Genomic DNA, 853 nt, shown 5'->3' with positions numbered 1-853 from the left:
ACTTTTATTTATTAAACTGGAGGTCCTAAGTAACAACATAAGGCAAGGAAAATCCCAAAAGCTTCACAAGAGGAATATGGCAGAGTGGCAGGATACAATATCAACAAACTGTATTTTATTGGACTGCTATACACATTGGACAAGACAATAAAAGAAGGGATCAAAAAGGTAGTACTCTTCATAATAGCCAAGCACAATAGAAATATCTAGGAATATACCTGACTAAAAAAAACAAAAATTTGCACAAGGAAAACTACAGAACACTATTACAGGAAAACAAGAGTGACCTCAACAAATGGAAGAATATCCCATGCTTGTGGATAGGAAGACTCAATATAGTACAGATGTCAGTTTTGTCCCAGGCACTGTGTAAGTTTAATGCTATCCTGATACAATTACCTTCAACTTTCTTCAAAGAAATTAGAAAAATTGATTACCAATTTCATATGGAGAGGGAAGAAGCCCTGAATTAACAGAGAATGCCTAAATAAGAAGGACAAAGTGGAAGGGCTTGTTTTATCTAACTTTAGCACCTATTATACAGCCACAGTGCTCAAACAATGTAGTATTGGTATAATGACAGATACTCAGACCAATGGAAAAGAAATGAAAACCCAGAAATATAATCATCAGCATACAGACAACTGATCTTTGATAAGGGCCCCAAAAATATCAAATGGGGAGCAAAGGCGCTCTTCAACAAGTGGTGCTGGAACAAATAGATACCTACATGCAGAAAAATAAAGCAAGGAAAACAAAATGGGTGTATAAGCAAATGTGGTGAAGAAAGCTGATGGTACCCAGTTATCAAAAGATATAGCATCTGGGGTCTTAAAGGCTTGAAGATAAACAA

This window comes from Echinops telfairi, unplaced genomic scaffold (genome assembly GCF_000313985.2).
Source record: "Echinops telfairi isolate 266 unplaced genomic scaffold, ASM31398v2 ScPeMD7_19;HRSCAF=73, whole genome shotgun sequence".
NCBI lineage: Eukaryota > Metazoa > Chordata > Mammalia > Afrosoricida > Tenrecidae > Echinops > Echinops telfairi.
This window is presented reverse-complemented; position numbering follows the sequence as displayed.